This window comes from Mangifera indica, chromosome 18 (genome assembly GCF_011075055.1).
Source record: "Mangifera indica cultivar Alphonso chromosome 18, CATAS_Mindica_2.1, whole genome shotgun sequence".
In the NCBI taxonomy this organism is placed as follows: domain Eukaryota; kingdom Viridiplantae; phylum Streptophyta; class Magnoliopsida; order Sapindales; family Anacardiaceae; genus Mangifera; species Mangifera indica.
The window spans coordinates 4,979,697-5,002,175 of record NC_058154.1 but is presented as its reverse complement, the minus strand read 5'-3'; the positions used below and the strand labels follow the sequence as shown (position 1 = coordinate 5,002,175).

At 32.8% G+C, this 22,479-nt stretch overlaps 1 pseudogene; it reads left to right on the top strand.

The window, feature by feature from the left end:
• Positions 1-1,653: 1,653 nt before the first annotated feature.
• On the top strand, positions 1,654-20,486 carry LOC123202416 (annotated as a pseudogene).
• Positions 20,487-22,479: the final 1,993 nt, after the last annotated feature.

Sequence of the window (22,479 nt, the reverse complement as noted above, 5' to 3'; positions counted from 1 at the left end):
CCATGACTTGCCACTGATTCAATCGCCTACTATAATAAATCTGTTTTCTATTAAAATTCTGGCGTCAAGATGGATGCTGACGATGGAATCTGGCAGTTATCACACAACAACAAGTGAAACAAGAAACTGGAAAACTTTAGCATAGGATAGATCGCCAGCAGCCTCCAGTCACAGGGAAAGGTCGCCGTGGTTGCCATGGCTCACGTCGGCAGTGAATGCGACAGTGCTACCGCCGATGTGCATTGTTACCGATTAGCTAGGGTTTGTTCATGCATGCATATTTTAATTAAAAACATAATAATAATCAAACAAAAATAATAACAATTATAACAAACCCTAAACTGATTTTAAATAACCCTAATTTCAATTCTCATAAAATCCAGATTCTATATCTATGTTGACAGACTCTGATACCACATGTAAACTTTAATTCGAATAATAATTTAATACAACCATGCATAGAATATAGAATATTGAATTCTTATATTAAATTAAACATAAAATTAATAATTGGGGTTATAGAAAAACCTGTTTGAGCCATATTTCTGAAACCAAAGATCTTCAGAATTCCACCTGAAACTTGAAGATTTGTTATGACAGGTCTTCCACTCCAGAAACCTTCTTATGACGACTTTGAATAAGTAAGCTTATCAAAAATTAGATTTTGGAGTAGAGACCTAGCCTATTTATAAGAAATTATCTGGACCCTCCCATTAAAGGTCCAATAACTGAAGGCCCACACTAAACTGTTTACCCAGACTAATAACTTTTAAGTGTATTGGGTATATCTTTATTGATCACTCAAGCCCATCTGTAAACTGGGATTGGACTATCCAATACCCGATTTTATAAAACCAAAACTATAATTAATGTTAGCCCATATCAGGAAATTTCTAACATGTTTTGCCAATTCCTCCCATTCCAACAATGCTTATAAAACTTGATTCGTCAACTTAACACCATTTCAAGTATCTCGGCTTTATCCTCATCTTGTCCATAAATACCAAATGGTTTAAGCAAGCGTATGAGGGGTGGTACTTTCCGTACAGCTATTAACATCTGAGGGATTGTTCCTCGTAAGTTTTCCGGTTGGCGAGCGATATCTTCAATCTTGGACGCCATGTCGATATAAGTAAGACAAGCACGGATAAGGTATGCACCTTGCTAATGCTAAAATAATGTTGGGCCCTCAGCTCACGCCCTAACATATCCGTTGCAAATCCATCCACTCTATCATCCACATCATAAGCCAAGTCCAGTAAATTGTCCAGCCATAATTTCAGAGTTGCTGCCTCGTAGTAGTGTTGATGCCTCTCTAAAAAGACGAGTACTTCTTGAATCTGCCTCAATTTTTTTAGCATTTCTCCTGCTTACGTGAAAGAGACAGAAACTCCCTGGACTCCAGTCTGTGAAGTATCACTTGCAAAAAATTAGATACATAGGACGCATTCGGGGCCATATGGAAGACGATGACGATGAGAGAGCTTCTGAAATGGATAGCAGATTTGCAGATGAGTTTTCCAGCTGGAAATTGGCATTACTTATCAATAAAACAAAGTAGTGTCAACATAAAATGACAAATTTATTTTTTTCACTTCACACACTCAAACTCTTGAACCATCAATTTCACCCCTGCCCGGTCCTGAGAACGAAATGGCTGCTTTGTCAATCTCTTCTTCTCTTCGCTTATTAACTACCAAATCAATTCTCTCACCAAGACCCCGCAAAAATATCTCAATCCATTACAAACCCCCACTTTTGCAAACATATTACTTTCATCCAATCTCGTCTGCCGCTCTTCAGCCCCTCAAGCAGCTCCCTCCAAAGCTCAAAGACATCATAAAACTCTTCCAGTCGGTGCAAGAACCCAAAGTCAATTACGATTAGCTCTTGTTTTATGGAAAGAATCTCAAGCCACTTGATACCCAGTTCAATACGAGGGAAAATAAGGTGGAAGGTTGTGTGTCTTAGGTCTGGGTTAGAGCTTACTGTGATGAGGAGAAGAATGTCGTGTTTGAAGCTGATTCTGACTTTTTTTTACCAAAGGGTTGGCGGCTTTGCTCGTTCAAGGATTTTCTCATCAGCCTGTAGACAAGATTGTTAAGGTTTCCCCTGATTTTGTGCACCTCTTGGTTGGCAACAGAGCTTAACTCCTTCTAGGAATAATGGGTTCTTAAATATGTTGAAGTTGATGCAGAAGAAGGCGCTTGAATTGTTTTTACAGGCTGAGAAGGCTAAAGGGACTGTTGAGGGTTCGAATTCAGAGTCAAAATTTGAGGGTAGTGGTAAGGAATCAATTTTGATTGATGATAATGGTAAAAATTCAATTTTGGAGGGGAATTTGGAGTCAAATGTTGAAACGAATGAGAAATTGGAGACATTAGGGAGTAGAGGGATAACAGCATACATACATATATTTCCTTTCTGATTGATTAATCGCCAACAGTAAAATATTATTCTCTTCCCTGAAGAAAGATAGACAACTGGGATCCTTTCAAAATTTTGTTAAGTGAAATGGTTCTTTCCACGATATATATTGAACCTATAAGTATAAAGACCGAAATCTATATTACACAAAATCGGTTGATTTGTATTAAGATTCAATCTCTTACACTCATATATCACTTAGAGTCCATTTTTAGATTGGTGTATTGTTGTTTGTATCTAAGAACACTTTAGACTGTTACTCAAAGTCTATTTTTGGACAGGTGAGAGTTTATTTTTGGACTGGTGCATTGTTATTTGTATTCAGAAACACTTTAGGGTGTAACTTAGGTTGTTAAGGCCATCATTTGGCTTGTACTCTAACAACATCTCGTAATATATGTTAGGCTTATAAGTGTGGAGATTGAAATTTATATTACACAAAACTAATTAGCTTGAGTTAAAATTAAATCTCTCATATTTATATACTACTCACTTATATTGTATTTGTTAGATATCAGACTTTAGCCTCTAACAGTTTCTTCTCATTTACCTGAATCTACACTTTCCATTGTTCTATTTTTGTGAGTTTAACATGCACATTTGAAAGGTTTGTTTCATTATTCACAACGGCATATTCTAGAGGTCGTAAGCAGATAAGAACCGATACTGCTGAGATATTGAATATCACCAAGTCTTCCATTATCTCATTTATTCGGGTAACAAATTGAACTGCTTACCATAAGTTGCTATATCTCTTAATGTTCAAACTGATTATTCATAGATTGGTTTACCGTACTTACTGCAAATGCCAAATCTGGTCTTGTAGAAATCATTAAGTACATCAGACTATATATTGCATTAGTGTATGGCACATGTATCATCTCCTTTTATCTACGAACTAGATTTTGGATTTTGTGAAACACTCAATTCAAAGTGTTGCCCCATAAGTGTTTTTACTGGTTTGGCATCATACATATTAAACCTTTTCAGCATCTTTTCTAGATAATCTTGCTGAGACAAGATCAGTGTACCAACCTTTCGATTTCTGGTTTTGTTCTTGCTTAGAATTTTCCTAACTTAACCAAAGTTTTTAATCTCGAAATGCAAGCTCATCAGCCTTTTAATTTTTTCCATTTCAGCCTTGCCTTTACATGCTACTAGCACATACAAAACAAGATAGGTAAAGCAGTTATACTTAATTCCTTGAAGTAAAGGCAACTATTTCATCTGCTTTCAGTAAAACCAGATTCAATCATGAACATATCAAATTTCTTGCTTGCGTGAGACATTTTGCCCCCTAGCGAGCTTTGAATCATGGTGGTTCTAATTCTAGTAATTTTGGGCTTCTTTTAAAAATTCATTTGCATTATCATCTTACCTCTTTTGGGCCTATCAACAAGTTGTCATGTTTGATTCTTCGTCGAAGAATCATATTTCTCCTTCATTGCATCTAATCATTGTCTTGAGTTTTTTGAATTTACTCCTTCGTTCACTGTTTTTAGTTCCTCATGAATTGCTTCTGCAATTAACTTGTAGTGCATACACAACCAATTCCACATAGCCGAATCTTTTAGGAGGCCCGATGGTTGTACTAACCCTATCACGAGTTAACTAATAACTCCCCATGTCATTAGGTTAAGAAGTTTCTTTATCCACCTCAGCTACAATAAGATTTTTGAACTCCTATTGGAATTTTTGGTTTAGAATTTTCAACTTTCCATACTTCAATTTCTTGCCCCGAAGTATCACCTGAATTTCCCCTTGAAGCAGCCCTTGTATGTGTATTAAAAAAGGTCAAATCCAAATGTTCCATCTCGGTCTGACACTCCGTTTCAGAGACTGCATTCCTATCAGGTATGGAAGTTCATTCTCCTTGAAAATCATGTCTCTAATGATGATGCTCTCGTTAGCTAATAGATACTTTCGATTCTATCAAGGTAACCAATAAAAATACATTTCATAGCCCTTGGTTGAAGTTTTTCTTATTTTCTGAATATGAAAACAATACACTTGAAAACCTCTTTAAGTTTTCTTAACTTACAAGATGACCTTTCTAATCTCCACATTTCAATTGTTGTCTTGAAACCAATGGTTGATGAAGATGTTCTATTTATTAGATAGACCACTGTCAGTGAAACTTCTGCTAAGAAATGACTAGAAAGCTTCGAACAGGACAATAAAATTTGAACTTTGTCAAGTATAGTTTTATTCATACTTTCTACAATCCCGTTTTGTTGTAGTGTTCCTTTAGTAGTTCGATGTCAAACTATACTGCTTTCTTTATAAAGATTATTGAAATCTTTGTTAACAAATTTGAGCCTTTTATCAATTTTCAAATGCTTAATCTACCTTCCAGTCTGATTATGAACCATACTTTTTCACTCTTTGAACAGTTGAAATGTTTCATCTTTGGTATTCATGAAGTAGATCCAAAAACCGTCCTAGTATAGTCATTTATAGTACTTAGGAAATTTCTACATCCACCTAAAGATAATTGCCTGGAAGGTCCCCAAACAGTACTTAAAAATTACTTTGGTAATTTATTTTTTATAATTTATGCTATAATAGTTTGGTCATTGTCAAGATATTTTCCACTTTAGATATGCAATCTATCATGATTTTGCTTTTGAGCTTTACAACCAAAACACATTTTGAGAGTTTAATGAACTCATAAATTATTTAACTAGTTTCATTTTCTAATCCCTAAGTGATGTGGGATGCACACATATATGCCTAATATCTCTTGTGTTTTGTCAACGTAAAATTCGCCTAAGGGTGTTACAATCTCCCTTTTTACGAGACTCAACATCCTCACCAAGGTTTCCCTTACCATCACTCAAAAAGACATGTAAAGTGGTTTTAATAGCATTTATAATAGCATTTGTAACATCCTTTGTCCAATAACCTAATCTATTATCAAAATATTATCCACTTTAAATATAATCCATCATAATTTTACTTCTGGGTTTTGTAACACAAAACAAGTCTTGGCAATTTAAAGAATTCATAAACTATTTAACCAGTTTCATTTTCTTTTCCCTAAAAGATGTGAGATATACACATATGTCCAATATTTCTCTCGTGCTTTGCTAATATGAGATTCACCTAAGAGTACCTCAACTGACATTACTTTGTTTTGTCAGTCAATAAAAGATTCTGATAATCTTCTATTACAAATGATGATGTTGTAAGTAATATAAGGGGTATATGATTCCCACATCTACATTATGTTTTTAAAGATTAATTAGGTAATCTTGATTTTGTTATAAATCTATCCTTATATATTAATTTTTAGGACAAAAATACCTTTTATTTCAATTAATATAATAAGTAACACGAAAAATATTTTAGGGTGTGTTTGTTTGGATAATCTTTAATTTAAAAAAAAATGATAGATTACCAAGATGATTGCTTGATATAAATTATTATTACGTTTAATAAAAATTTATAAGTATAAATAATTATTAGATTACAAAGAAGATTACTTGGTATAAATTATTATTATGTTTAATAAAAATTAGTAAATATAAATAATTATTGTATTTGCTTAAATATAATAAAAGAATAGTAAGATGTCATTTTACTTAAATGTTTTTGGGTATAATTATTTTAAAATATTTTCCATGTTAATTGAAAATAATTTTATTTTTGTCCTAAAAAATTCATAAAGATAGAATTATAGTAAAATCAAGATTACTTAAACTAGAGATGGTAATAAGATTTTTCTTATATTATCGGTCACATTACCATTGATAATGAAAGAATACCAGAATTTTGTATCACTTCACAAACCAAATAAAGTAATATCCGTAATAAAAGATAGATTATCAAAATAATTTTTGAACACTCCTCACCAAACACCATCGTAGGGTAATTATATACAATAACATTTACATAGATTAATATTTTAGTATTATTTTATTACATCCAACTAGACATAGTAATTATTTATATCTTCAATTTTTTTATCAAACAAAATAATAATTTATACTTTGTAATATTTTAGATTAGCTATCTTTATGGAAATTTTTTATTTTTGGTAATAAAAGATTACCTGAATCAAATGCACATTGAGTGCATGTATTGTAATGAAGACTTAGTGTTATGTTATCCAGTAATCAAATTCAACCTACATATCTTACCATTGACAGAGTGATCATAAAGTTGAAACAATTCAATCTTTCTCCATGGAGCAAATTTTGTTTATTGAGCTTTATTAAGTTTGTAAACACCCCGCGTTTGGTATTCAATCATTTGGAATAAAATTTTACTTAATCTTAACTAATATCATGCAACTACTACAATTTAACATACATTCAATAAAATGAAATTATTGAAAGAACCCTATAAATTATGAATCATGAAAATTGATAACATAATTACAAGTGCCAACAATGATAAAACCAAATAAGCATCTATAGTGTTTGTATACAAATCCAAGTTAAATATGTAATAAGTCAAATCATAAGCTAAACTATCAAATTATCAGATAAACATCTATGAGTCCATCAATCTCAAGTCACTCCATCATTGACCGATTGCCTTGTCACCATCACTTGTATGTTTCTCATGTGAAAAGTAAAAAAGGATAAGTGACAGACACTCATTAAACAAGAGTAATCTATTTTACTAATCATGTATCCTTACTTTGATCTATATCTCATATCCCAATTTTCTCTTTTAGTCATTCTTGGTTGATCAGACTTAACTGAAGAGGGAATCAACACCCTAATCATGTGATTCATTTTTTAGGCTAGTAACATATTGATCATCCTCTTATGGTTGCTAATAAAAAAATTTGCAATCTTGACAAATCTATTTATTAACACTAGACTATCTATGTCTTGGCATGTCCTAAGCCAAGTGATAGATTTATGGTTTTGGAAAATCAATTTATAGATACCACTTGGTGGATCGTCTCTCACCCTATCTGTGGGGATGAGTTTATGTCACGACTACTCCGCTCACCTCAACCTATCTTAGCATATCTTAATGTCTATGTCCTATGAGTATAATCTCATCATATATTATATTCCTAAGACCTTAATGATACTCAGTCTCTCAGATGCATGATTATACTCATCTTAGCTTTTTTTATCTTTCACTTGGGTACATATGTTCAATCATCTTGCCCATTCCAATTTTCTTTTTATCAAGCACTTATTGGCAGTTTAATGTGTTTGTATCTCCTTTTTATCTCATTCGAAGAAATCCAATGCATGGTTACTCATTAATTAGTCATGGGCATCTATTATTTATTGAATGTACGACTGTGCACCCAACCATACAAAGGCGTGCATTGATTCTTTGCATGAATGATCATGACCATGTAATCATGGTCATCCCTTCTTCGAGTGCATGGTTGTGCGTCCACTCTTCATGATAATTCATCTTCCTTGAATCACTATACCTACTTTAAATGGTATTTTCATATTTTCTCAATGAGATATGATCATGTATCTCATATATGCATGAGCATATATCACGGTCCTTGATTTCTCAATTAGGTCATGAACAGAAGTACAAATCTTTTGCATGCTCATCCATCATAAAATTCAGGTTTTTGGGAATTAGGGTACGACCATGCATGGTCTTGTGCACAAGTGTATCCCCATTTAATTTCCTATATTTTCATGCTAATACGATACTGTGATGAACCTTGGCATGATCGTGTGCATGATCTCATGGTATTGAATTTCAGTCCATTTTAGTCATGTTTTGCAATCTCAAAAAAGCTTAATTCATTCCTACTGCAATACAATCCATAAGACCTATCATCTATTGCTATAAAAACACCAAAACTTATTAGATCAAACAGCTCAATAACATACCTTACTCAATTTGAAAGTGAGAATCACGCAATCATCTTATTTTTATAAGTCTTACACAAAATACATCTTTTAGGAGACATATACATGTATTTCAATAAGACTATGACATAATTCAACAACAACATACAACATATTCAAGAAATCATCATTGGTCTTTTTGTAACATCCTTTTCCAAATATATACCCTTACCTGGAATATAAACTTGAAGAGATATGTTAACTTAAAATTTCTTTCCCAATCATACACAACGAATAAATAAGCATGATTATATACAACCTAGACATTGTACAAATAGGTGTAAATAATAATTAATGGAAATACCTCATATTATAACAATCAAATCCACACTGTTTATAAAATTAAGTGTCACGACCATAATATCAAAGTGCATAAACATAAATGTCACTCAAATGAAGATAAATAATGATCCATAAGCCAAATGGAAAAAACAAACATAGTGATCCATGAACCTACCTACTAATTCTCCTGCTATCTCATTAATCTATAAACCTACTTGCAAAATCACAAAAGGAATACAGTGAGTGAAAAACACTCAATAAGTAGATGACCTCTTGAAACTTTATACATAATATTAATAGCAACCATAAAACATGTGTTCCATCCTCAATATTATTATGGTATTCTGAGATGTTTTGTCAACATCCCAAATGTCTATCTGAATTATGTCGGTACCTTGTGCTCATTCCCTTATGATAATGTCATCCCAAATGATTAATGTCAAATGATGTATATTGGTATCTCATACGCCCTGTGAAAGCATGAGGCATCCCATATATGAAACATAAAATGCACCTAGTACACTTGTCGGTTAGGTTTCAAGCTAATAATACCCTATTGTAAGAGAAGTAAGATTTCGAGCCTTTTCCAATATCATATAAGCATCCTAGACACTAATATGTCTAACATCAATGTGTGCATGAGCATCCTAGATGCTAACGTACCCCGTCTTGGTATATAAAAGTCATATAAGTATCAAGATCTCACAGACTAGCCCTAATGCTTTCACAACCATAATACAAAACTCAGTGGCTAAAATAAGATTATACATCATTTTATGTTTTTGACTTGGAATCATTTTGGTTAAAGTTTGTGCCATTGTCCAAATACTCAAGCACCACCAAACTTCTTTCATGTCGTTATACATATAGTTAGATACTTTCAACCTTATTCTACCTTCGATAAGGATATAATTACCTTATTACCCTTATTTACATCTATTAAAGGTAAAATGGTCTTTCTCATAACCATGGATGGGCATAACTATCCCATACATATGCGTCTCCAAAATCTCCAAACAAACGATTGTGTTTCTTCTTCACATAAGCGTGCTAACTTGAATTATTACATATGGTCGTGTATCCTATACTACACAAAGTGTATACACTTTCTATAATTTTGAACACTTATTCACTTTAAGTAGATGAGGATTATTTTCATTTATGATACACGAGTATGTATGGTACTTTGGCAGATTATATCCTCACTAGATTTTAACATTTTTCCCAACCAACCATCAACGAATACTTAAATAAAACTACACCAAAACATTCCTTAGACAAATCCCATATCAGTAAAACATAAGAGATACTAGGTCTCTGTGTGTAAATTCCACATCACTTAAAGATGAGAAGATTTGACTAGTTGAATAGTATGTAAGTTCCTTAAAATGTTAAGATGTGTTTTGGATTGTAAAACTCAAAACTAAAATCATGATGGATTGTGTGTCCAAAATAGATAATATCTTGATAGTGGACTAGGCTATTAGACTAAGAATGTTACAAATGGCATCAGAGTGGCTTTGTGTATCCTCTTGAGAGATGGTGGGGCAAACCTCAATAAGGATGTTGAGTCCTATAAGTAAGGGTTTATGTGACACCTTTAGGCAAATCCCATATTGGCAAAACATAAGAAAGATGTTGAGTTTATATATGTGCATCCCATATCGCTTAGGGATAAGAATATTTGATTGGTTAAATAGCCGGTAAGTTCCTTAAGTTATCAAGACACGTTTTAAGTTACAAAGCCTAGAAGCAAAAAGATAATAGACTATATGTCCAAAGTGGATGATATCTTGACTATGGGTAAGACTATTAAACCAAAGATGTTACTAATGGTATCAGAACAACTTCATGTGTCCTCTTGAGTGATGGTGGAACAAATCTCAATAAGAATGTTAAGTCTTGTAAGGAGGGATGCATATGACACCCTTAGGAAGATCTTATACTGGTAAAACACAAGAAAGTTGTTGGATTTGTGCGTGTGCTTCCCATATTGCTTGGAAATGAAAAGATTTGACTAGTTAAATAGTCTATAGGGTCCTTAAACCGTCAAGATGTGATTTAGATTATAAAGCGTAAAAGCAAAAACATGATGAACTGTATGTCTAAAGTAGATAATTTCTTGACTGTAAGCTGGGCTATTAGACCAAAAATGTTACAAATAGTATCAGAGCGACTCTATGTGTCCTTTTGAGTGATAGTGAGACAAATCTTAATGAGAATGTTGGGTCTTTTAAAGGGAATGTATATGACACCCTTAGACAAATTCCACATTGACAAAACATGAGAGAGATACTGGGTTTGTATGTGTGCATCTCACATCACTTAGGGATGAGGATATTTGACTGATTAAATAACCTATGAGCTCTTTACAATACGTTTTGAGTTGTAAAACCCAAAAACAAAACTATAATAGATTGTATGTATAAAATAGATAATATCTTAACAGTAGGCTGGGCTATTGGACCACAAATGTTATAGAAATGGATGATGACAGAGAAAGGTGCATTACCTAGTCTTATAAAACTCTAGATTGGACCATGTCCATTATTGAAGGAGATTCGTATTAGAATTAAGTATCTTGGAAACCTAAAGAGACTCATATTTAATATGATGTTGAATGTGGTTTGTTGCATGATAAAAATGACAAATGGGAAATGGTTACCAAACACATTCTAGAGATACGATTGACTTATAAAGAAATAATTATGGGACAATACAGTGGTTTCACTAGTACATGTCTATCATCTCTTTTGAGTGAAGATTTTGAGAAGCTACTTAAAGAAATTGAGTCTAAGAAATGAGTAGCCCAATCAGAATCTCTTCTAAGATTTTTAGTAACTTTTTGAAGAATTTGAGTTTGAGAAACGAGCTGCTCGATCAATGTATTAATAGGTCATTCTCTAAAATTAACTTTTCTGGCATTGAAAGTATTTTTTTTTATATATTTCTTGGACAAGGAAATTATTCTTTTTGCATGGCAAAGAATTGGAAGAGAAAGTTTTCATCTTCATAACTTTATGAGGATATAGCACCACATCACTTCTAACCTATTTCCGATTCTGATTTTGATTTTGATTAATCATTAATTATCTATGAACTTTACACTCTTTTCATTACTTAATTTAACTGACTACTGTATTTTTTTCTTTTGCCAAAAAACAGGTGGTAATATACTAGTGAGTCATTTTCTCCATTGACAACAAGTACTTCTTTGGCTATTTATTTTTGGATGATCAGTATGTAATATCTACTATTTCCTTAATAATTGCTTGTGTTTCAAAGGAAGATGCAATTATGGGATTTTGATTTCAATGTGATATTTTCTCTTACTTTGAATTGTGTCTGAAGAACTATTTGATAATTTCAAACCTCCAGTCTCTATGGTGAAATTGAAACTTTTTCCAATAAAATATAAACCTTTTTGTCCCCTGTTTTTCTCTGTTAAATTGTATGTGCTAGATCACAATCCACATACATTTTCATGAAAAAAGGGCAAATAAATGATGATAGTTCTCTTTCAGTATTTTGTTTACTAATTATTTCAAATTTTATTAATTTTTCTAAGACATTTGAACTCTTTTCTTCCTTATTTTGCCTATAAGTTGAGACTTCCGTGCTAGAAATTTCCTCAAAGGGATTTTTCTTACTTCTTTTGAAATATGATGGTTAAAGAGAAATCATAAAGAGGACTGATATAGATATAACACTATTTATGATCGCCTTGTTGGGTGTTATTCTACCATACTTCAAAACTTGATCTACATTGATTTGATTATTAGTAATTATAATTGAGGACGATCTTGTGTCGATAGAGTACATAAATAATGTCTTGGTTCGTTATTGATGATCATATCAATTGGATTATTTATTATAGTGTAATTTATCTTTAGACTGTTTTGTTTTCTAAAATAGCGACCATTTAAAGTTAAAAATGTTGATTACCTGAAAGTCAAAATTGTTTTCTTTTTCCTAAAATAAAATAAAATAAAAATAATTAATGTTGTCTAAGTGGGAGAATGCTAGAAATTTTTGATATAGGCTAGCATTAATTGTGTTTTGATTTCATAAAATGAGATAATATAGTTTTGCTACTCTAATATCTTTGGTTCAATAGCCCAATCTATATTGTTCATTTTAAACACATAGTCCATTATAATGGATTGGTGTTAAGATCAATTCCAATAATGGTTCAGAAACTTGCCAAAAATTATCTTCTTCTACAATATTCTCTCCTTGAAGATGATTTTTGTTGAGAAAGGGTTGTTTCTCCATAAAGTACACATCCAAACTTATGTGAATCTTCTTTGTAACAAAACTAAAAACAGTTATACCCTCTTTTATATAGAGCATACCCAATAAAAACACAATTTTCAGCTTTGGTATCTGTAACTCCTGCAGATATTAGAGCCGTTGGAAATTGGTTAACACGAGTTGTGAAGAACTTGGTTGCATTTTTAATGTTTGGAAGCGGGACACCTGTTAAATAATGCAAGCACCGCCTCTCTCATATTTTTCAACAAGAATCCTGAGGCAATTAAGCCGCTAGTCTAGACTCTTCTACCAAGCGCGCAGCATTTGCTCCAGCAACTTGAAACCTCCACTCTAGAATTTTCCTTCTCAACAAACATGTAAGCGACCACTGAAAAGAACTTCGAAGAAAATTAAAGTCGGTGCTGTAAACCGACTTCTACCTAGGATAAATAGGAGCTAACTCCTAGGATGCGGGTTCAGAAAATTTAGAGTGTGTGAGAGCAGAAAAATCACAGATTTAACTCTAGCAGTGCCTTTACTTCAAATAATCTTTTATAACAAAAAATGAAATAAAGTACTAACACAAAAATAGTTACATATTTGTTTTGTTCATTTTTTAAAATACTTTTCATTTTAATTATATATTAATATTTTTTATGTTATCAAATTATGAAATTAATTAATATAATAATTGTTTATTTTATTATCAATATATATTTTTTAAATATTATTAATATTATGTTATTCTAATTAAAAGCAGGGATTTTTTTATTAAAATAAAATTAAAATTATATCTTATATTATCTGTTAATCATCATTGTAATATTAATATTAAAGGGCAAAATATTGACTTTTGACTAGAATATTTCCCAAACAACTGGTCGAATTACTTAAAAATAGTCTCGGTTTTTCTATTATCTACATAGAACTATGCTACTGATTCCGATCACAATCATTTACTTGCACAAGGAACACCTTTTCTAGAGAGATATTGAGTGGTAGTTTGTCAGTGCATATATTGTCTTTCTCATTCAGTTTTTGGTTGATGAACTCCACGCTTTTTCTTCAGAGAAATCGCCATTGCATATTTGCTCAACTTGTTTGGAAAATTATGTGGGGAGTGGTATTTTCCATATAGCACTTGATGTCTCTCTAGGAATCCTTAGTTCTCCAAGTTTGAGGAGTTCGCTAGGAAAAATGTGGGAGTGTCACACCCCTTACTTTTGGAAATAAATCCATTGTTTTAAAATCTAGAGCGGAAGAGTTGGTGGAAGTTGTGATTCACATTCACGACTCATTTATATAATGATAATGTTTTATTTAATAATAAACAAAATAATATCGTCTTAACAATTTTTTGACATAACTTGAATCAAACCATCATTTGGTTTGGAGTCAGATTGGATCAAATTTTATTTAACTTATGTTCGCTTCGGTTATAAAAACAAGTCCATCATCTTAGTTCAAACTTGGTTCGAGTTTGATTTAAATAAATTTGATCAAAGTTAAATTGACCTTTGAGAATGACTAACTCATTCCTTTTTTCATCTAATTTGATACTAATTTCTAATATCTCATTCATGTTACATGATTAATTCATCAACAAACATAGCATACTGTTATACCTATGCTACTTATCACTATCACGTGATTAAATTTGGAAATCAAAATCCTGTCATATAATATTTTTAGCTTCTATGAAGGGTCTACAATAACTCTATCGATGACCTATCGACTGAAATTCGCTAAAGATTAATGCTGCAAGCTCTAAACGCATCACCCACACAACATCTGGTGCTCCCATGGATGGTCGTTGCGGGCATGGAAACTGGTATTTTACTGACAGGACACAAACAAACAGGCTCCAAAAGCTCAGATGTTCATCCCAAGTAAAAGCAAGATGAATCAGGTAGATGTTCTACTAGAAGAAGGCAATAATGTTGAAAACAAAGTAAAATCATCCATGTAAGCGGCTATGGAACATGCAAATATGGAAATATAGAAGACTTGGAAGAAAAGAGAAGAGAACTAATACAGGTGATTCACAATCACAACCTTCTTTCAGTCAATCAAATAAAGCCCCTTGTGACATATATGTAAATGCATACACAAAAAAGTTTCAATTGTTGCACACCTTATCTAAAAGAGAACTAATACAGGTGATAGTTTTGACTATGTGTAGAGCCTTTTAACTTTATCTTTAGGCCAAAAGACTTGTTCCCACCTAAGGTATAGTGAAATCTCAAATTTTTACCCTCTAACATTCAAAAAACCCAAACATCCACCCATGAGCAAAAAGTTTGTTAAGAGGTAAGACCGCCATTTAACAAAAAAAAAATTTAAACTAAACTTTTATCATATTTTCCACCCTCAATTTGAAAATCTCACAGTTTTCCTCTCAATTTTCCTTCAAAGTTTGAAAAGTGACTATTTCCCTTAGGTTTTTTTCTCCTCCGGTGACTCGCTTTTCTTAATTATCGGTCCGCTTTCCCTCTTTCTTCTCTCTCAGTTGGTTGCCCCTCCTTACTTTGATTTTGCTTTCGTCAGAGATGAAGACCATATCCTTGGTCTCAAATGAAAACGAAGGTCTTTGTCTGACGAAGAGTTTGTTTTCATCTTAGACAGAGATGACGGTCTCTGTTTTTTATAAAGGATGAAAGAAGGAGGCGACCGATCAAAGGAGAAGAAAGGAGGATGGTCGGGAAGAAATCGGTCACTAGAGAGGAGAGAAAACCGAAGGAGAAAATCGCCACTTTTCAAACTTTGATGGAAAATTTGGGAGGGGCAAATTGTGAGATTTTCAAATTGAAGGAAGAAAATGTGATAAAAGTTTAGTTTTTTTATTTTTTTGTTAAATAATGGTTTTACCCCTAACTTTAACTGAGTTTTTTGACAAAAATTTGCTTATGGGTGGGTGTTTGGGTATTTGAAAGTTTGAGAGTAAGACTTTAAGATTTCACTATACCTTAGGTAGGAACAAGTCTTTTAGCCCTTATCTTTATGTGTGAAAAGAGACATCACTCAAGTGGGTTTGGCATTACTTTATAGGACTATAACATGTGCTTAAGTCTTTCTTTATTAATATTTTATTTTAAATTGAATTTATGCAAAAAAAATTCTCTATTTGTTTATTTTGATGTTTTATATATTCTAAAAGTGGTTAAATATTTAGTGATGTTTTATACGTGAATGACTACCTACTATTTATAAAATACATCTTACAAAGAGTAGGATGTATTTACTCAAGTCTAAGTAGTGTTTAACTCAAACGTAGCTTGATGATTTTAGAAGAAGTTTGAGCTCTTGAAACTGGTGAGATTTTCGTTTGAGATCAGTTTTGACCTTGAGATAAGTTTGATCAGCTTGAGCTCAGTCAAGATACATTTTTTACTCTTTAATTGCTAAATTATTATTTTAATCTCAAAATTTATATATTTATTAATTATTCCTTATATTATAAATATAAACAAGATTTTAAAGATTTAAGTGTCATATTTGAAACTTTTTGAACTTATTGATATTTTGATTGAGTTGAGTTGTAAGCTCGTGAGTTTATCAAGCTAGCCATTTTCAAGCTTGAGCTCAACTCAAAAGCCAAACTTGAGTAACTCAAGTCTGAGTTGGGCTTAATTTGGCTCGATCTACACCCTTGATTCACATACATAACTTTGTACAAATTATTTTGCATTAACTATTTGTAAGTAAGGGTGGTGTAACACCTCTTCTCTAGAAGTGTTGCCGTTTAGAGAGAAATATTGCTAACATTGACTATAAAAACATTCATTTATATGAAAATGAAAACAATAAAAAAAAATTATATCTTAAAAAACAAAATTACCATTTTATTAAAATCAAGTGTGGAAAGCATACAAAGAATATCTCTAATTTCATAAATGTAAAATACTCGCAGTTCAACATAAAAATTTCCAATACATGGTTTGTTGAAAAAGTAAATACATGAAAAATAGAAAACAAAGTAAGTGCCCTCCACTATTGATGCCAATTGAGATCTCATACCATTGTTATCACTTAAAGGGACATGCCCATGAATCTATAAATAATAGCACACGAGAATGAGCCATAGGAATGTGGTTGTGCGCTAATAAAATAAAGAGACACACCTTCGTGTGTCAAGAGTCACATACTAGTATATTTAGGGTAGAAGAAAGAAAAGAGTAAGGGTGAAAGCCTAGAGATTCCAAGTATGCAGTAGTATCTCATATGCCTGAAAGTCAAGTTATAGTGTGACACTAAATATACTATTGGGTGAAAGCAAGAGCAAACTAAGTTAAGTAAAGGCTCGAGATGTAGACATGCTAGGTATCATATGACTATTACGAAGGGGCACTATAAGTATATATTCCCTATACCACCCATAATAAGGTATGTCTATAGTAGGACACCATACCTATAATAGGGTACTTGCTCACAGTAGAGCCCAGTTGAGATACAGTTTTGGTGTAATAGAATAGAAAGATAGCTTACATGGCCAAGGTATCAAATCCTTATATTCAATCCAAATCAATCAACCTAGTGTATAACTTCAATTACAATTTTCAAATTTAGATACTTCTACTAAGTTTAGTATGGTTATGCTAAATAAGAATCTAGGAGAGTGGTTTCTTAGTGACCGAAAGAGATATAGTTCGACCTAAGAGCTATGAAATACAACCTAAATAGTCCCTAGAGTTCAATGTGAGCATAAAGACAGTATATAGAACCTATCATCATCCACAGAGAAGTTTAATACCGACTTTAGATGACATATTTAATATGGGTTAAGATTAAGGGCTTTTTAGGGATTTCAGTAAAAGTTATCAGTAGAGTCTCCTACTTATTAAGTGTTTTATCACTTACTTTTCTACATTCATGTGTGCGGGTATAGGTGATCCTGATAGCTGCGGAACGAGCAGTGGTCAAAAGGCTTAGAGTTGAGATGGCATTCTAGTCATTTCAATCTTTCTTAGTTTTATTTCTTGATGATTTTTATGGTTATCATTGTTTTGTTTGTGTTTATGAGATTAAACATCTTTTGAAAGCTTTCGACATGTTTTTTTATAAGGGTATTTTAGTAATTTTATGAAGTTTATTAATTGAGAATTTATTCTAATGCTCTTGAGTTTATTAATGGTTTCATACTAAATACATGTTTAAAATAGACAATTTAATGATGTCTTCCTTTGGAGGGCAATACTTCTAGAAAAGGGTGTTGCACCATGTGTCATATATCTAATGATCTCTTGGGATCTTTGTTTCACTCGACACATTATAGGTAAAAGCTTATTTAACTTCAAATTGAATTGAAACTAATGCTGATCAAATTGAGTCAAAATAGGGATTTGACAACTTGGCCACATGAGTGTCTTAACTATGTAGTCCATTATTGTAGCAATGTCAAGTATGTTTAAAGGTAAGTTGGTCATTTGGCATGATCCTAGGTTTTTAAGAGGTTGATAGCATTGAATTTTCAAAGTCAATGTAAAAGTCAAACTTGTGGGATGTTCGTCCCTATTAGCTGGCCATTTAAAATCATGCTTGCATGATTTTTGTGATACATATCTTAGGGGGATACCCATTCCATTTGAGGGGATGACTATCCTAGACGTGTTTTCCGACGGTTATAAAATTCCTCCATGCATTTTGTTTTCTAGATTTTTTCTTCTCTTGTTTGCTGCCATATCTTGTCATTATTGTATATTATGTAGTTTGATTGATTATATGATGATATTTGCAATTTATATATATATATATATATATATATATATATATATATATATATATATATATATATATATATATATATATATAAAGTGAATTTCTTTGAGTTTTATTATGGAATGAGGTGTTTGTGGTGTTATAGGTGTTTTTGGATTGGTTTTGGTGAATAGAATAAAGTAGAGGAAACCTTAGGTTGTTTCAAGATGTTCAATTGTTGAACCGCCCTCAAAACCAGCATGGCTTTAGAAGTTGTAGAGGTGGGCAATACTTGTCCCAATAAGACTAGGATGGTCATCCTATTGTGAGGTAGAAGACAATATGGTTATGCATATAGGGGTACATTGGTAATTCAATTGTGCATGGAATTTTGGCACATGGAAGTAAGGTTAGAAGGGATTTATATCCTTACCCATTTTGGGATGACCATCCCTCATAAGGGAGAAGATGACTGTCCTTCAAGGAAGGATGGTTGTCCCTCATGCTAACAGAAAAAAATGAATGATGTACCAGAGGTTAGGGAAAATACGTTATACTTACCATATGATGACTAAAGGATGTAAAAGACATCTAGGATATGTCCATTTAACTCAGGTTCAGATAAAAGGCATTTGAGATGCCTTTTATGATAGCATATGGGTTATAAGAGATGTTCAAGATGTCTGTCTCATTGGTATATAAGTTGTAAGAAGTGTTTGGGATGTCTGTCTCATTCGTATATGAGTTGTAAAAGGCATCTAGGACGTCCATCTCATTGATATACCGGTTATAAAAGGTGTCTGAGATGTCCTCTCTGATTCTCAGTAAGGTGTAAGAGCATTCTAGAATGCCCACTTGATATGCGTTAGAATGCTAGATGATATGGATAAATAGACAGTTGGGTTGTTAAAGGATATTCCGGTAATGCTTTTATGATTATTGTTATTCCATTGAGATTTGGAATTAATTTTACAGAGAGATAAAAATGGGAAAATGAGGAGATCTAACTATTTGAATAATGTTCTAGAGAAGAGTCATTCTGAGACTTTTACATATGCGTCAGTACTAGCACTAGCTCCGACACTAGTTTTGACACCCAAGATGGTTGAGGTGTTAGAAATTAGGAATATCATGCATCAGTTGTTGAGAGAGCACTAAGAGATGTTTGTTAGTGTGGGGTATATAGTATAGGCACCAACAACCTTAGTCTAACCACCACCTACCTAGCCGTTTATTCCATCTCCAGCATAGCTAGAGCTAGAGGTAAACGGTTAGATACATCCTATTTATAGGTTAGTAGACTGACATTAGCTGGTAAAGTTTAGAGGTACCACAAACCCTATTGAGGCCCTCCCTCAAGTGGTTAGAGGAGGCCATAGCTACACCTTGAGTGCTGTAAAGGAGGTCATGGCTATGTTCACTATGACTGATCGATAAAAGTTTAGGTATGATGCATCTCTACTTAGATAACTTAGTTTTATAGTGTTTCTTGGTTTGCAATAGAGGTTAACTCATAGGAATAATGGGTTATTAAATATATTAAAGTTGATGCAAAAGAAGGCGCTTGAACCGTTTTTAGAGGCAGAGAAGGCTAATTGGTTTGTCAAGAGTTCAAATTCAAAGGCTAAAAATAAGGGTGGTGGTAAAAATTGGAGGGGAAATTAGAGTCCAATGTTAAAACAGATGAGAAATCGGTGACATTAGGGAGTAGAGGAATGAGAACAAGGGAGAAATTGGAAGAGTTGAGGCCTGTTGAGTTAGAAGTGGAAGATATTACATATCAGCATGTTGGGCATGCTGGTGTGAAAGGGAGTGATGGAGAGACACATTTTAATGTAAAGGTTGTGTCTGAGGAATTTGAAGGGAAGAGCTTGGTGAAGAGATAGATTAATATATGGTTTGTTGCAACATGAGTTGCAGGGTGGGCTGCGCAGTTTCTCAGTTGTGGCAAACACTCCGTTTGAAGTTGAGAGGAGATGAATTGGTTGTAAAAGTAGAGATTACAGGTTCATTTCTATGTTTTGCATTGATTCATTTCAAGCGTGGGATTATTAAAAATAAAGGTTTACATGTTGACGAGATATATGAAATGACTTGACTAATCATATTAGTTGTTTTTTGTCTATTCTTGGTCAATTTTTTGCTAGCACAGTTGTGATGTGTTCAATAAGGAATGTATTGGATAGTCAAGTTCAACTTAATTTTCTTGACAATTTCCATTCATAATGCTTTAAACTATAGAGTTTGGTATTGTTTTTGTGTGTTGCTGATTCAGACTGTGAGGGTTTGGAGTTGCTTCTTATTGTTACATAATAGGATGATTTAATTAATTACTTTGGTCTTCTGAGACTAGATGTGGGTGATTAATGTGGTAAGTTTAAGATAGTGGAAACAGAGGAGTTTTGATGATAGTTTCTAGAACAATCTGTATTTTATGCTTGATATTGCACATTTTCTGAAGATGGATTGGGGGTACTCGATGTTTTTTTTTTTCTCTCGAATTGGTGCTTATTTCTCTTCTTTTCTTCTTTGACAGCTAGCCAATTATGATCTATGAGGCTACAAATACATGTTCTTTGCTTAAATTATGCATCAATCCTTTAGCTCATTACTGTTCAGCATTTATGTTCTAAATTGTTCACTGCAATGTAATAAATGTGTCCATCACAAGGGAGATTTAAATTCTGCTCAAGTCGGTGAACAATATCAATATATCATTTCCTCTGCATCTTGCTGAGTTCTTCAACTTCTAAATGTAACACATCTAAAACCCTTGCATGAAATGCATGTGTACACATGTTTATTGGTGGAAGATCTAGGTATGGCATGCTACTCTGCCTGGATACCCTTTCATCGTTAAAACTTGTGTCACTTCATTTTCTCTAGATAGTGGTTATTATTTCTTGCACCGTTCTTGTTCTGCGCAAGTCTCCTAGTGTGATCTAATAGAGGATGTAAATATACAACTTCAAGGATTTCTTGATAATGCACTAAAAAGCAGATTTGGTTCTGGTGCTTGCTTTCACTAGAGTTTTTTACCTCTTTCTTCACATTTCAACTAGCCTTCTTATTCTCGATGTTTTGTTTTCTCTCTTTCTTTTTTTTTTTCTTCCAATGCATTTTCAGTGTGTATCTGCCAACTCATTTCTCTCCGTGACAATTCACCTTTAAGTCAACCTCCACTATGAATATTTTCGGCAACTCTTCATTTTTCCGATCGTTATCTGTTTTGCCTGTTGGATCTATTACTCTGATATCATTTTGTTAGGAATCTAGTCTTATTCAACAAAAATAGAAAATAAAAAACATAAAATACACAATAAAATAAAATTATTTAATTAATCAAAATATTACAAAGATAAACAAACAATTCAAGGAGTCTAGGCCTCTCATTTCAGACAGTTCAAAAAGCTCGAGACCTTTCACTTTTTTGTTGTTCAAGACATGAGAGATCTCCTTGAATCAACCAAGGTTAACTACTCAAATTATAAAACCCTAGAATATTTTTTCTCTTCTCTCCTTTTGAAATCTGCACCCCCTATTTATAATAAAAACCACCGTATGAATTGAGGATAACTGTCTCAATCCTAACACATTCAATTCCTAGCTTGGTACTCATTCTCACTTGAGAAAATATATAATCCTAAAACGAATTCCCCTGTTTTCTTATGGTTCATAAGCAACTTGGCTTCTTGTACCAACTTCAAGACTAAGCTGTCTTCAAGAATCAAGATTGGAAACACCTTGTTAGTTTCTCGATTCTTATTTTGTTTATGTAAGTGGTTTTTTATTTTATTATGAATCGAGTTGCATATTGTTAAAGAGCATATACATACATATATTTCCTTTCTGAATGATTAGCTGCAAGCAATAAATGATTATCCTCTCTTGCCTGAAGAAAGATAGACAATTGGGATCCTTTCAAATTTTTGTTAAGTGGAAATATTGAGTTGGTTCCTTTTCATTTACCTGC